The sequence below is a fragment of the Ictalurus punctatus genome, chromosome 20 (genome assembly GCF_001660625.3).
Source record: "Ictalurus punctatus breed USDA103 chromosome 20, Coco_2.0, whole genome shotgun sequence".
Classification (NCBI taxonomy): Eukaryota; Metazoa; Chordata; class Actinopteri; order Siluriformes; family Ictaluridae; genus Ictalurus; species Ictalurus punctatus.
In genome coordinates, this window is record NC_030435.2 from 12895399 (window position 1) to 12910345 (window position 14947).

The 14947-nt window shown below is 35.5% G+C and overlaps 1 protein-coding gene across 1 annotated transcript in view; it reads left to right on the plus strand.

The window, feature by feature from the left end:
* mul1a (mitochondrial E3 ubiquitin protein ligase 1a) overlaps nucleotides 1–14947 on the plus strand; it is a 44854-nt gene that overhangs the window by 416 nt on the left and 29491 nt on the right. The window lies entirely within an intron of this gene.

The following is a 14947-nucleotide window of genomic DNA, read 5'->3' on the forward strand; positions in this document are numbered from 1 at the left end:
GTGAATTTGTAAATGTGTACATTATCTATGTACATATACTTATATGCCAAATAGAAAAAGACTATTAAGCTTGAAATTTAGGAAATATGCCTAAAATTTGTTATATAATAATCTCATAATGCAAAATACTAGATAACTTTTTGTTTATTCAAGGTATATTCGCTTTTTTAAAACAGTGTACACATGTTCTACCAGTTGGTTATGGCAAGCACAGTCTTTTACACGGCACTATACTGGGGCAGTAGCGTTAAAGCAGCAGGCATCAGCAGGCTGAACAACTATTTTGGAAGGTTGGACAGTTTATTGGAACTATCCAATAGTATGACTCCTTGGAATCAGTTGAGCAGGAAAGGATGCTGGCTAAACTGCTGCTCATCATGGACTACGTTTACATGGATAGCAGTAATCTAATTATTGACCTTATTCTGAATAAAACAATATTCTGATTAAGGTGCTTACATGAGTTTTTTTTTTTAGAATATTCCTTTCATGTTCCCGTTTTACATGTTATAGAACATAGACCGATTAACGGCACACGTCATTACGTCCCCACGCCACGCCGTCCGACGTTCCCTCCAGAATTTCACGTACAACATACGGTTCGTCTTCATCATGGTACAGTATACAGTTTTGGATGTTTTTATTTTTAATTTTACGAAAGCTTCAAGTGCAGTTTATTTATTTGTCATGCTGTACATGCTAATAGACGACTGCTTGAAGCCATGGGCTGCGTCCCAAACCGCGTACTTACCTACTATATAGTAGCCGAGATACATGTATTTCACCTACTATATAGTAGGTAAGTAAGCGGTTTCGGACGCAGCCGTGCTCTCTTGTTTGCCGTGTGTGTATGTGTCCTGTCACACAATGCGGTGAAAACTCCCACACGAAGTTAATAGTGTGAATAAGGTGTGTACATGTCTATAATCCACTTCGATACTGTAACTAAAACAGAAATACGCCACATGTCTTAATTCGATTTGTGTTTACTTCGAGTATGACTTTAGTCGGATTAAGGTCATCAGTAATCGCTGTTTACATGGTAGTTTCTTAATCAGAGTATTGTCTTAATCGGGTTAATATTGGATTATTGTTGTCCATGTAAACGTACTGATGGACAATGTCTCACACCCCTTCCAGACTGATCCAGCCACCATTCAGCAAGGATACAACAAGAATACAACATTTCTTCCTCCTTCAGTTGCACTGTAATTATTTATATATTTGACTAATCTATTACATCATTGGCACATATTTCCCTGGCCATCATTTTACTTTGATCACTTGCCTCTTTCTTCTATTATCATTATTATCACGTTCTTTATTCATTACTTATTGTGGATCACTTTATGCTTAATTATTTCATGTTTTTATTTTATTTACATTGCTTACTGTCTGATACTATAAGTGTCCTTATAATGTGATGCTACTTATACTGTAAAAAAAATAAAATAAAAAATCCCTCAGAATTCAATAAAGTACTGTATCTATCTATCTAGATAGCTAGCTAGCTAGCTAGCTATCTAGATAGATAGATACAGTACTTTATTGCACGCAAAAAAAAACTAATAATAATAAAAATAAAGCAACATCTAAGATCTCAGAGCTTTTGACTGGCTAACTAACCCGCATTTAGTCAAAGTGTCAGCTAACCAACGGCCTGCGTACCGTTGCTAGTTAGCTAGCTATAAAGACACAGTATACATGAAAATAAGACATGGAGGTAATGTAACAGCATGAATTCACCCTATTTGATTTTTTTTTTTTTTTTTTTTTAAATGAGCAATTATCGCTCAAGAAAGAGTGCTGTTGTACTATATATCAGCCTGACTGTGATTCGGCAGAATGAACAAGGCTGCAGCAGGATTGTGAGTGTGATATTGCTTTTATACAACAGTTCTATAAACAAGAAATTAATATGCAGTAACTGACACAATATGGTCAAATATTTTGTTTATTTTTGCTCCATCAACACAAATAGTTCCCAGAAAAGTCACAGCTTGATAGTGTTGTGTTGCCAGACAATGCACAGACTTACTGACAGCCCATAGTAGGTATAGTAAGAGTTTAAGTGTAACAAACTATTGCTAGAATTGGAAATTTATTTATTGAACATAGACAAGCAGAGTGATGCAAACAGTGAAATATCCCAGTGCTGTTGTACTAAATATGAAATTATTGGACCGGAACTAGTGTTGGGCAATTATCATGATTTGAATTATTTTAAGATGATTTTCAAAATGTTCTAATTGAGACTGTACATGTTATATACAGTGGTGCTTGAAAGTTTGTGAACCCTTTAGAATTTTCTACATATCTGCATAAATATGACCTAAAACAACATCAGATTCTAGTCCTAAATGTAGATAAAGAGAACCCATTGAAACAAATTAGACAAAAATATTATACTTGGACATTTAAGTACTCAGGAAAACTTTCCAAAATTACATATCTGTGAGTGACAAAAGTATGTGAACCTCTAGGATTAGCAGTTTATTTAAAGGTGAAATTAGAGTCAGATGTTTTGGGATGGGATGACAGTCAGGTGTGAGTGAGCACCCTGTTTTATTTAAATAAATCCTTTTAAAAATCTGATGGTTTTAGGTCATATTTATGCAGATATATAGAAAATTCTAAAGGGTTCACAAACTTTCAAGCACCACTGTATACATATTTAAAGTTTTAATTAAACATCCATAAATGGTATTATAGCCAATATGAAAAGTACAGCTTTCTTGATAAAATCCTCCTTTAGCCTGCACTTCTCCCAAACACTGCACGCTGAGATTTAAAAAAAAAATTAAAAAAAAGTTAAAAACACAAAAAATAAACAATTCCTACGTAAGCAGGCAACACTTCACCAAGGACCAAAAAAAAGTCAGTTAAATAAGTTTATGTAAAATATAATGATGTATTACATCCTAGGCAATAATTTGCTGGTTGGAATTGCATTATTTTCAATCTCGGCATGTTTAACAGAGGAACTTGGAAAATGGACGCTCCCATGTTCGTTTTTTGTTTTTTAGCAAAAAGCTAGGCAGCTAACTCTAATGAGTGAAGTATATTTTCTTTCTCAAACAGCGAACTGTATAGTCAGTGTTTTAGATCTAACAAGCAAATATGTCTATGTTTATTAAAGCTAATACTTGCATAAACAGTATAACTCGTTTAAAGGTAAGAAGTTTTATTTTGTTTATTTCTGATGCTGTGCAAAGCCATGTTGATTTGAGTGACGTCAAATCAACATGGCTTTGGACAGCATCAGGAATGGGAAAGGAAATATATTCCTTCCAAGATGGTGGAACAAGTGGTTGTGCTTTTTCACTGTCACACTACAATGTAGATGAAAGTGGTACAAATGCAAAAGAAAGTTAGTGAAATGGAGCAAAAGGTGAATGAGGAGGATCAGTATAGCCATCAGTATAATCTTCATGCATACAATGTATATAAAATGCCTATACACCCCTGTTAAAATGGTGAGTTTTTGTTTTTAAAAAAATAGTCAGAACCTCTTCTACCTTTATTGTGAAATTTTCACCTATTAATTAAAGTGAAAAACAATTAGAATCATTTTAGGAAAAAGAACAAAATATATTGGTTGCATAATTTTGCACACCCCTAAACTAATACTTAGTTGAAGCACCTGTAGATTTTATCACAGCATTAAATGTTTTTGGATAAGGGTCAATCAGTTTGGCACATCTTGACAACAATATTTTGCCATTCTTCCTTGCAAAAGCATTCTAACTGTCAAATTGTCTGGGCATCTCCTGTGCACAGCCTTCTTCAGGTAACCCCACAAAATTTTGATTGGATTTAGGTCTGGACTCTTGCTGGGCCATCCCAAACCTTGATCTTGTTTTGGTGAAGCCATTCCTTTGTTGATCTGAAGGTTGGCTTTGGGTCAAATGCAAGTGTTTTAGCAGAAGCCTTAATGTTTTGCACCAAAATTGTCAAACATGTCTTTTGGTATTATGGCCAAAAAGTTGGTCTCATCAGACCATAACACATTATTCCACATGGTTTTGGGAGATTGGATGTATTATTTATTTATTCATTTATTTATTTTGGTTTAAAAAGGCTTCTGTCTTGCCACCCTACCTCATAACCTAGAGATATGAAGAATTAGGGAGATTGTTGTCACATGTAGGGAGCAACCAGCACTTGTCAGAAATTGCTGCAATCATTTTAATGTTGCTGTAGGCCTCCCTGACCAGTTTTCTCCTGATCTTTTCACCAGTTTTGGAGGGATACTCATAGTAGTGTCACTGTCATGCCATATATTCTCAACTTGTTGATTGTTTTTCCAATGTTCCATGGTATTTCCAATGCCTTGGAAATTTTTTCAACAATGAGACCCCGTTCCTGCTTTGTAAGCTCTTTGTGGCCCATGGCTATTCCAGTTGGATGTTACCAAAAAGATATCAGGAAAATCCAGTCAGTCACTTTAATTGATGGCAGGTGTATACTAATTAGTTTTTAACATGAGTTTGAATGTGATTGGTTGATACTGAACACTGCCACATTCCCAATTATAAAATGATGTGTGCACTTATGCAACCAGGTTATTGTACATTTTGTATTTTTCCCTAAATGATTCTTATTGTTTGTCACTTTAATTAATAGGTTAAAAATTCACAATAAATGTAGAAAAGTTTCTGATTTATCTAGGGTTAAAAAATTTTACATCACAAAAATCTGCCATTTTAACAGGGGTGTGTAGACATTTTAAATCCACTGTATGGTATCACCAAAGAGCAGGAGGAAAACATTGAAGTTGAAAGAGATTTGCCATGCAGCAATTCCAGGCAGTGACTGAGAGACAATCATGGCAGCATGATGGATCATGGTGAATGTGGCCCATCGCAATGGCAGAACGGACAGCAGGTGAAAGCATCCGTTTCCATGGCCAGTGATCGTCAGATTTATGTCTAGATCAGCAAGAGATGTGTTATGGAAAGGCACCAGGATCAATGAGTTCCTCAAGAGTAGGGGGTTTCAAGTTAAGGAAGACCTGACAGCTGACAACAGAGCAATGCATGCTTGTTTGTGACCATTTGTAAGGAAGGCTAGGAAAAATGGGGAGAAGGCGTATCTGATGGGCAAGAAAGCATTTGTGAATGGAAAAGAAATTAAAGTAGGATGAACATTTCATTAAGGTCCATTTCTTTGCTCAGAACCAGAGATTTCTAATACTGTTTATCTTTTAAATATTGTCTATAGAATGACTGCTATTGAAGTCAGAATATTTATCTGAGTTACTGTTGATGAATGCAACAAGTTCAATGTGTGTGACAACATATGATCTCTAGGTACTAAGTGCACTTGAGATAAGTTAACTTACTTTATTTAGTTGTTGTTCATCAGTTTATATGTTTTCCTGTTAATGCCAGACATATAAGAAACCAAGTGAAAAGGAAATCTTTATTATTGTCAAAGCAATATTTATAGATTTTTTAAAAATATTTAATAGATTTTTGTTTTATTCAGGTGTCTCATGCTTGTGAAGCAAATGTGACCTTCTGGAGGAATCAGTGGGGGAATTATAATTGGGTTTTAAATTGGTAGCAACAGATCAGCAGGGGTAGTTATATTAAGAAAAAATAAAAGAAAAAGTTCACAGTATACAAACAGATACTATAGGTAGATGGATATTTCTACACATTAGTATAGATCTCTTTCAATTCATTGTAGTGAATGTTAATGCCCCCAATTATAAGAAGAAAAATAATAATTTGTTTTTAACAGTTGGGAGTAAATTTAACCAAATTAGTTCTAAATTTCCTTGTGCTAAAACCTTAATACTGACATGGATAAAGAAATAGACAGATGGCCTCCTAAAACAGTGAAAGAACATGTGAATTAAAACACATGTGCAAGATTGGATCTTTTAGATATTTGGAGATATACATACCCACACCAAAGAATGTATACATGGAGTAATAATGATTTGACTAAACTATCTCATTGATTTTTGGTTAATTTCAGCAGACAGTGCAGAGAATGCTGAATTCTCATAAAATTTAAAACAGTGTTAGCAGATCATAAGGATATAATGAAATCAACAAATAAACAATAAATCAACAATAAATCAACAATTATGCTGCAGATACAGTTGGTCCAAAGAAAAACTATTGAAAATGTAAAAAAAAAAAAAAAAAAAAAACTTGTTAGAGAATTAATCATTTAAAAATAAAGTCTTTGAAATTATAGGAAAATATTGGGAATGGGTGTGCATTCTTAATAAATTTGGTCACAATTGGAAAATAATTAAATTTGAAATAAGGAACATAGCTATAACTATGGGGGAAATTTTGCCAAAGTAAAAAGAGAAAAAGAAAATAAATGAATTGAACAATAATGAAACTGTTCAGTAAGCAACCTTTAACAAATGAAGAACTTAAACAATTGGCCTCCTTGCAATTACAATTAGACACAATATATGAAAATAAAGCTAGAGGTGCCTCTATAAGAAGTAGACAGATATGGATGGATTTTTTTTTCATTTGGAGAAACAGAATAGTGAATTATCATCTATACATAAACTCATGAGTAATAATAGTGTATGTGGAAAATAAATAAATTGCTGAATGTCACCAAGTTTTATATCATTACACTTCAGACCCTTATAATGACATAGAAACATTAATTTTTTGAGTAGAACAAAGAAAATAGATGGAGAATTTAAATAATTTTGTCAAAATACATTAATTTGGAAGAGGTTAAAAATATTAGTAATATTTAATATAAGTATTATGGGTTTGAAAGATAACACATCTCCAGAAATTATGGACTAATTTGTGAGTTTTATAAGATGTTCAGTTGTCTCATTTTTAGTAGCCATGTTCAAAGAATCCATAGTATACAGAGAATTACTTGCAACTCTTAAACAAGGTCTTATTACAATTATTCCTAAGAATAAATAAGGATAAACTTCATATTGACAACTGGAGACCAATTACTCTTCTGAATAATGATGCAAAACTGTTTGCCCTTGAAATTATTGAGGAAGAACAGTCAGGGTGTTTGACTGGGAGACATATCTGTAATAATACAGTGCCCTCCATTAATATTGGCACCCTTGGTAAATATGAGCGAAGAAGGTTGTGAAAATTTGTCTTTATTGTTTAACCTTTTGATATTTTCTTTAAAAAATTTAAAAATACTCTTCTCTCATGGATATCAAACAATTGCAAACAAAACACAGGTTTATCAAAAAAATCTTTGTTAAATATATGTGTGCCACAATTATTGGGACCCTTTTAGTCAATACTTTGTGCTATCTCCCTTTGCCAAGATAACAGCTCTGAGTCTTCTCCTATAATGCCTGGTGAGGTTGCAGAATACATGGCAAGGGATCTGAGACCATTCCTCCGTATAGAATCTATCCAGATCCTTCAAATTTGAGGTCCACATTGGTGGACTCTACTCTTCAGTTCACCCCACAGGTCTTCTATGGGTTTCAAGTCAGGACCTTGGCAGGACCTTAATTTTGTGGTCAGTAAACCATTTTTGATCGTTATCCTACTGGAAGATCCAACCACGGCCCACTTTAAGCTTTCTGGCAGAGGCAGTAAGGCTTTCATTTGATATCTGTTGATATTTGATAGAGTCCATGATGCCATGTATCCTAACAAAATGTCCAGGTCCTCCGGCAGAAAAGCAGCCCCAAAACATTAAAGAGCCCCCACAATATTTAACGGTGGACATGAGGTAGTTTTAAATATGGCTACCTCTTGTGTTTATTGCCAAAAAGCTCTATTTTGTTTTAGAACCCGATCCTATTTGAAGTTCCAATAGTGTCTGGCAAACTGAAGATGTTTAAGTTTGTTTTTGGATGAGAGTAGAGGCATTTTTCTTGAATCCCATTCCAAACAACTTGTGGTGATTTGTAATTTGAGAGACTTTCTGACCCTAAGATGCAAAAAATTTTTGCAATTCTCCAGCTGTGATCCTTGGAGATTTTTTGGCCACTCAAACCATCCTCTTCACAGTGCGTTTAGATAGTATAGACACATGTCCTCTTCCAGGTTGATTCATAATATTTCCAGTTGACTGGAATTTCTTAATTACTGCCCTGATGGTGGAAATGGGCATTTTGCTTTTACATTTACATTTATTCACTTAGCAGACGCTTTTATCCAAAGCGACTTACAAATGAGAAAGATACAAGCAAAGCGATATCAAGCAGAGAACAATACAAGAAGTGCTACCATACGAGATCTATTAATTGAATTCCAGAAGAAGCAAAGTGCAGAGTAGAGGTGTAAGTGCATTTTTTTAATTTTTTTTTTTTAATTATGAGTTTGTTAGGTGTTCATAGAGGAGGTGGGTCTTTAGTTGTTTTTTGAAGATGGTGAGAGATTATGCGGTCCGGATTGAGATTGGAAGTGCATTCCACCACTGAGGAACAGTTAGTGTGAAGGTTTTGGAAAGGGACCTTGCGCCACACTGAGTTGGAACTGCTAAACGTCGGTCGCTAATCGATCGCAGATTGCGAGAGGGAACGTAGGCCTTCAGGAGAGAGTTGAGGTAGGAGGGTGCTGTTCCTGACAAGGTCTTGTAGGTGAGCATCAAGGCCTTGAACTTGATGCGGGCAGCTACAGGAAGACAGTGGAGGGAGATGAAGAGGGGTGTGACATGGGTTCTCTTGGACTGGTTGAAGACGAGGTGCGCTGCAGCATTCTGAATCATCTCAAGGGGTTTGATGGAGCTGGCTGGGAGGCCTGAAAGCAGTGAGTTGCAGTAGTCCAGTTTAGAGATAACAAGAGCCTGGACTAGAATCTGTGTAGCCTGTTTGGTGATGTAGGGTCGGATTTTCTTGATGTTGTAAAGGATGAACCTACAGGACCTTGCAGTTGCTGAGATATGGTCTGCAAAGGTCAAGCCATCATCAAGAATCACCCCAAGGTTCCTGGCTGTCCTGGTTGGCATGAGTGTGAGTGAGCCAAGCTGTACAGTGAGGTTGTGGTTGATTGAGGGACAGGCTGGGATGACGAGAAGCTCAGATTTTGCCGGGTTAAGTTTAAGATGGTTTTCCTTCATCCAGACCGAGATGTCCGAAAGGCAAGCAGAGATGCGTGCCGAGGCTGATGGATCGTCAGGCTGGAAGGACAAATGGAGCTGGGTGTCATCAGCATAGCAATGATATGAGAAGCCATGAGACTCAATCACCTGCCCTAATATAACAAAATCACCTGCTTTTGTTATATTATTATAGCCACTTCCCATTTTGTGAAGCTAAACAACTTTTTGCCACACATAACAGCTATATTCCTTGGTCTTACCCGTTGTTATGAATGACTAAGGGAATTTCGCCTATGTGTTGCCTCATATTTACACCCTGTAAAAGAGGAAGTCATGGTTGAACAATTTCCTTTTCGTAGTCACCCAGGTGTACTAAAAATGTAAAATATCAATGGGAATATACTTCAAATATATTTCTCATATGAATTCATAGGGGTCACAATGATTGTGGCACACATATATTTAACAAAGATGTTTTTTGGATAAACCTGTGTTGTGTTTGCAATTGTTTGATATCCCTGACAGCAGAGTATTTTTGTGAATTTTTTAAACAAAAGATCAAAAGGTTAAACAATAAAGTCTTCTTTGCTCATATTCACCAAGTGTGCCAATATTAGTGAAGGGTACTGTATTAGGTTAATTTAAGATATGATTTTACAAAGAATTTGATACCATGAGTCTTCTAATTTATGTTTAGATGTATTTGGCATTTTGGTTTTGGAGAATACTTTTAAAAATAGTTTACACAAATTATCAAATGGTACAATTGGTAGGTTTAAGATTAATCAATGTATACAGCAGGATAGCCCATTATCTACATTTTTGTTTTTATTAGTTGCCCAAATTTTGGTAGGGTTTGAAGGTATAAAAGTATTAGGAAGACAATTTTTTTTTTTTAATTCAGAGGTAATAAAAGTAGTTCATTGTACTAAAGAGTTTTCTTCAATTTCAAGTCTCAATAAATCGTTGCTGTTTCCACTTAAAATGTGATTTGATCTTTTGTTGAGATGTGATTATAAAATTGATAAACTGACTGTGAAATTACCTACATTTTATAACAAGCTTCATTATTAATAAACATATTAGGAATATTGTGATAGACCTAGGTGAAACAGCTACACGTAAAAGCTTATTGTGGACATCTGTATTTAGGAATATAAACTGGGTTAAAGCTTGGAGTATTTGTGAAAATACTGTTTAAATAATAAAGCAAAAAGAGGTTACATTTAAAATCTTACATGGTATATATCCAGCTAAAATGTATTAGAGCGATTTCATTTAGACATTGATTAGATCTTTTTAGGTGGATACTGTATGGAAAAGTTGATTAGAGGACAAAAGTTACTCAACAGTTATTATATTCTATAAGTTGAATCACTTTGTTATGTATTATTCCAATGAATACAACATAATATAGAAATATTATAACAAATATAGCTGAAAGCAGAAATTCCTCCTCAATATTGCGGACCATTTTACCATTTGACATAGTAGAGAAATGTATCCCACAGATGCAACATTTCAACGCATTTGGATCAATGGCAGATTTTAAGTTCACTTTTGTAGTTTTCCACAAATGAACATTGTACAGAAAAATCAGGAGTCAATGAGAATTTTGGAGAATTACTTTGTGCTGATATAACTCTACTTTAACATTATTTTGAATTTATTCCTGCTGTTATAACATTAATTTGATTTACTCTATGCTGCTATAGGATTAATCTGAATGAAGTCTACTTTGGCTGGATTCCAAACAAACTGTGTGTGCAGAGTTTGCATGTTCTCCCTGTGCTGCGGGGGTTTCCTCCGGGTGCTCCAGTTTCCTCACCCAGTCCAAAGACATGCATGGTAGGCTGATTGGCGTGTCCAAAGTGTCCGTAGTGTATGAATGGGTGTGTGAATGTGTAAGTGATTGTGTCCTATGATGGATTGGCACCCTGTCCAAGGTGTACCCCACCTTGTGCCCCATGCTCCCTGGGATAGGCTCCAGGTTTCCCCATGACCCTGAAAAGGATAAAGCGGTATTGAAGATGGATGGATGATATAACAGATATTAACAAAGATAATAATAATTCCTTTAATATTATTGTTTTTGGAGATATGAGGCTGCCATCACACATGATAACATACTGTAGTGTCCTCTTTGTGTGTGGCACAGATCAAATCCATAGGTTAATGTTCCATTGATTAATGGGCACAAGAAATATGTGCAACAGTTGTCAATTCACCAATATGTAAATAGTTCGACCAATTTTATTTTATCCCTTGTTGCTTATCACCCTATTGAAAGACATGCATCCTCACGGTTCATGAGGAGAAGATTTTTGTAATTTTGGACAAATGTACTGGAAAATCTATCATGGGTCCCCATGGCTTTTTTGTTCCCCATGAGAAATAAGGCATTATACAAATTTTCAGATATTTTGGACTTATGGGGTGCAGGGAAAATCATGTAGAATTTGGGCGTGGCCTCTAGTGCCACCTATGGGCTCAAGTGGGCCATTTATGGTGTGGAAGTTACTCGTGGCCTGTAGTATCAATGTGCCAAATTTCAAAACTTTTTATCATTCAGATCTTGAGTTATTGGGCACTTTAGAGAGGTAAGGAAAATAATAATAAATATAGCTGCAAGCAGCAATGGCAGATTCCTCCTTAATGTTGCAGACAATTTCAAAATTGACATAATCCCACAGATTCAAGATTTCAATGTATTTGGATCCATGGCCGATTTTAAGTTCATTTTTATAGTTTTCCACAAATTATCTTTGTAGAGAAAAATCATGAGTCAATGAGAATTTTGGAGAATTTCTGATACAACACTACTTTAATAACATTGTTTTCCCTACTGAAAAAAAACAGCTAAAGCCAGCCTTGGCTGGTTGGCTGGTCTTTGCTGGTTTAAGCTGGATGTAGCTGGTTTCCCAGCCTGGCCAAGTTGGTCAAGCTAGTCTCCCAGCCTGGCAAAGCTGGTGTTCAGATGGTTTTAGATGGTGGGTGGGTCCGCTGGTTTACCAGCCTGGCAAAGCTGGTGTTCAGATGGTTTACTATTCAATTCAATTCAATTTTATTTGTATAGAGCTTTTACAATAGACACTGTAATCAAAGCAGCTTTACAGAAACATATAAACACGGTATACAGATTTTAAATGTGCGAATTTATCCTAACTGAGCAAGCAGGTGGCGACGGTGGCAAGGAAAAACTCCCTAAGATGTTAAGAGGAAGACACTTGAGAGGAACCAGACTCAGAAGGCAACCCATCCTCATCTGGGTAACAACAGATAGTGTAAAAAAGTTCATTATGGTTTTATATGAAGTCTGTTTGGCCTTAGAAGCAACTGTAGTCCCAGCAATCTGGACTTGGAGTAGATGAGAGCTCCATCCAGAGGTAGGACATCCGAAATGGTTCAGGCAGGTCCGGAGAGCAGAAAGGATCAGGATCTCTCGTATCTCCATAAAATCGTGTGTGGCTTGACAGAAGGAGAGAAGGAGAGAAGAGATTGTTAGGACTATGCTTAGCGTAACAGAAAGTCTAGTCATGGTAGGCTTGAGTAAATAAATTAAAACATTTTAAGCCTAGACTTAAACACTGAGACGGTGTCTGAGTCCCAAACACTAATTGGAAGTGTGGGGCTTTATAAGAGAAAGCTCTTCCCCCTGCTGTACCCTTCGCTGTTCGAGGTACTGTCAAATAGCCTGCATCTTTTGATCTAAGTAGATCATAGAAAACCAAAATGTTGCTTAGATACTCTGGTGCGAGACAGATTAGTGCTTTATAAGTTAATAATGGTATTTTATAATCAATGCGAGATTTCGAAAGCTAGTCTCCCAGCCTGGCAATGCTGGTGTTCAGATGGTTTTAGATGGTGGGTGGGTCAGCTGGTTTACTAGCCTGGCAAATCTGGTGTTCAGATGGTTTTAAATGGTGGGTCAGTTGATTTCCTGGTCAAGCTGGTGTTCATCTTATCCATTTACTAATTAGATTGTTTTATTAGTTCCATCTACTGACAATGGTAATTACAAGAGTAGTCAGGCAGGCTGGATAGCATAGCTACATCAGAAAATTCTACATCAAAAATATTAAACTGGATGCACAAATAAATTAGAACATAAAATCTGTAGGATGCTTTGAATCATACCAGATTAAAATATTGTCTGAACAAATACATTCACCATGATAATACATTGACCAAATATAGTCAGCTTTTTTAGTATGAACATTTCAGTATTCAATAGACTTGTACACAAATTACAAGTGAAACAGACATAGTCTTTACATAATAAAAAAAAAAAAAAAACAATAGTATCATATGTAAATGTGAAGTACTTTCAGAACCGACCCCACCTATCGGGTTTTTTTTCCATGTCTGTTTATGTGACAAAAAAAAACAACTGTACAATATATTAAGTAGACACAACATACATGATGCTTCCAGCTTTTGGAAATCTAATGAATTCTAACTTAAATTGTAACTTGCCTAGCCCCCTTAAACTTTTCATTTTATATCTCATTTTCAACCATGTAATCCTATACACATGAGTTTATTTTTCTTTAACTCCCATTCGGACAATTTTAGAGATACATATATAAAAACCGCTGGACCAATTGAGACTTAACACTTACTATTATTGGGTTTACATATACCTTAGTTATTCCCAAACACATTCCCTTAAAACTATAAACACAAGCACCAATGCTACAATATCAATTGTGTTATGTTGAACTATGTAAAATAAGTCAAATAAAAACTTTGTTATACAGAAGGAAAAGTCACATTTATTTTTCCTCCCTTTTGTCCCTGTAATGCCTTGCACCTTAAAAATCATACACAGCATGCAGTTCAAAATCTGCTACAGTGCAGTGTTTGATTAGTCAGTTGCTGGAAAATTAGTTAAAGGTATTATTGGTGCAAAACAACTGAACACTTGTGACAGTGGAATTTGTACTTGAATTTTATTCTCTCCCACAACACAACACAGCAGTTACACTTTCTCAAATTCTTCATTGCAGGTGCACCAATGCTATTCTACAAATCACAAATCCACTTCTACAAATAGGCCAGCAAATGAAGAAATTCATATACTCACATTTTTGCTACAGTTGCTGCAGTGAATATGGTTTGTGCTAGAAAAATATTCAAGAAAAAAATTATCTTTGAGAAAATATTCTACAGGTGTGTAACTCTCATTGCATGAATTCACATACTAATTTGTAGATGTGCAAAATTTGTCTATGACACCCCACTTTTTAAAGGGGTGTGTGAATGTGTTTTCACTGCAGCAACTTTAGCAAAAATTGTGCGTATGAGTTTCCTCATTTGTGATTTGTAGAAGGATTTATGATTTGTAGAATAGGATTAGTGCACCTGCAATGAGGAATTTGAGAAGGTGTAACTGTTGTGTCTGTGGGAGAGAAAAAAATCTACAAGTTAAAATTCCACTGTCACAGGTGCTCTGTTGTTTTGCCCCAATAATACCTTCATAATTAGTCACCCACTGTGATCCATCCATAACTGAAGCTATATCTGAGTCTTAAGTCAAGTCATCTAGATGCACAGGAGTTTCAGAAGTGTACCATTCCATGTCAGAAGGGGTCTAATATGATTGTGAGCAGGTGTTTGTCCCTGATGGCTCTCCCACCTTTAAAACACTATAAGGGCTTTAAAATTCTGTAGTATTGTAACAGTGTAATGTTTATTACTCAAATTTCACAGTTATGTTCATTGCATTTTAAATTGTTAGTTGGAAAATTTATAAAAACATGTAGTTACCTCAAAAGCAGCCTTCTTCTTAAGTGACTGCCTGGTTTAGACTGCTATTCTAGACACACTACCAGGCTCTAGGCATTCTTTATTTGTTTACAGAACATCTATACAGAAATTTAACTGAATAACCTGGAACGAGTATTATAAAACAAGTTTA